This window comes from Rhipicephalus microplus, chromosome X (genome assembly GCF_043290135.1).
Source record: "Rhipicephalus microplus isolate Deutch F79 chromosome X, USDA_Rmic, whole genome shotgun sequence".
Taxonomy (NCBI): Eukaryota; Metazoa; Arthropoda; class Arachnida; order Ixodida; family Ixodidae; genus Rhipicephalus; species Rhipicephalus microplus.
Window position 1 is genome coordinate 13,971,662 of NC_134710.1, and position 2,401 is coordinate 13,974,062.

The following is a 2,401-nucleotide window of genomic DNA, read 5'->3' on the forward strand; positions in this document are numbered from 1 at the left end:
TTACAAGAGCACATAAAACAGAAATGAGTCAATATGAAATTCAAGCTCTCCCCATTGAAAAAGTATCCCTATTTAAGTATCTTGGAATTCATTTATGTTCTGACCTGCCTTAGAATAAGCGCATCGATATCATAACTAGTGAGGTGTCGAAAGCACTTGGATTTATTAAAAGAAACCTTTACTTGGTGAACTATACCTCTAAAATGCTAGCATACACTACACTTGTCCGTTAAAAGATAGAATATGCATCCATCATCTAGAACCCACATCAATCATATCTAATCGATTAACTAGGATTAAAATAAAATGAAGCAGCAGGATTTATCACCAAGTGGTATTCTCGCAACTGCAGCACTACAGATATTACACACTCACTTTCATTACCCCTTCTTGAAAAACACAGACTGTCGTCACTATTGTTGCATTTTCGTACATTTTATCATAGTAAATGTGCCTTCATGAAGCTTGTACAAACACACCTCATAATATTTTGAAACATATTGATCACCAATTCAAAATACACCCTTTTTGGCACGCACAATTATGTATCAACACCCACCATTACTTCCAAGCACACATCACTGGAACACACTGCCGGGCGACATCGCTTGATTCATTGATCGTGCCACCTTTGTAAACCAATTCGATATTTTCTTGGACATATGACTTGCCTGTCTGTGTGAGTTTGTAAGTGCATGTATGTGCTTATTTGTACTCTTCTTTCATTGTAAATATATTTTCTCCTTAAAGATGATAGTCTTGCTTGGGATACTCTAATGCAAAAATTTTGGTCTGTCAGCAAAAAGGCTCAAGTACGACCACATTCACAGCATCCACCAGTATTGCTCAAGTTTCTGCGTTCATACTTGTACGATTGTCAATAAAAAGCAAATATTGAGCATATTTGAGGCACAATATCAACACGTGGATATTGTGCACTGCGTTTATTTATACTAGAAAAGGTATAAATAAGTAATTCTAAGCACTGCAGCTGACAATGCGACACTTCGCATGGAAAGGCGAGTCTCCTACGCTTTGCTAAGACGATACTGTGCTGCTACCTGTCTTGAAATCTACAAAATATGGCCTCCAAGATTGCACGCGTGCTGCGTGCTCGCTATAACAAAGGCCATTCTTTCACTTTCTGAAATTACCGCCAGATGGCACTCATGTCTCACGCAACACCTCCAGGATCCCATTCACCAGTTTTCTCGTGCAAAACATCAAATAAATATTTCTGTCTATTCACTCTTTTCAGGCGAAATACAATAGTCTTTCGACGACATTTTTGGTCAAATATGCAGATAGGGGGCAATTTTTTTCATGGCAATTTTCTGTATATATATTTTTTTGCACTATAGATGTGTCTCTCTTATTCAGTTTTCATTCCTGCCACAATTTTTTTTTTCTTTTGCATCTTTGTCTATGGAACTGTATTTTACATTGTTTACCACTTTAATTTTATAACTGCAATGTTCTGATTTGCAAGTTTATTGTATAACTAAAACCTCCTGCGTAATGCCTGAATGGGCCTTTAGGGTATATATTAATAAAAAAAGTGTCGATGCACAAAGCGGGTGACTGAACGAATAAGTCTATGCCCTGTTACTAACGCTTAATCAGGAACGTGTAGCGGCCAGTGTGAAAAAAGCAAAAAGGCAAAAACTGTCAGTTTTTATTTCAGTGAAGATTCATGTTGCCACTAAGAGCTGTTGTTTCAGAAAAAGACACTTGGTAAATAAATGTTTCAGAGTATATTCAAAGAAATTCGAAGCGTTTGAAGAGTTGTGATCCGCTAAGAATTTCTAACTCAGAATCTATCATCTTATCACTAAGTGAACAACCTTCTTTGTGCCGTAATGCATTCGGTATAGGCGTAAAAGATTTATATTATTGTTTGCCCCAATGTGAAGATTTCAAGTGTATAAAGCAGTGCATGAGAGAAGATAATGATGAGTTGTTGTTTCAGTGCCAGTGTGGCATCTCTATTGCGTCGTTTTTAGAGCTCATGCAGGCCACCTAAATTCTACCGTTGTGTCTTGGAAGGGAAATAATTTTGTCCAAAAATCTGGTATCTGGATTGAATCATGAATATACCTGTAATTAGTTATATTTTTCTTGGGTATGTAGACGGGCAGCTGCAAAAGCATTTGAATTGGTTATCATCACACGCTGTTTGATATGTTCATGATTTCTTAGTTCTACTGGACATTAACAATTGCTCTTTACTGGTTGCTAATATAAAGAAAGATGTTAAGGAAAATGAAATGTCAGCGTTTCACTTTGGAGTTTCAAAAAATTGATGAGCTACAGTTTCTCGATTTAAGACAAACTTTCGTCAAAGATCACATATATAGCAATACCAACCTAGATTCATAAAGCCAATTCTGAATTTTAATTC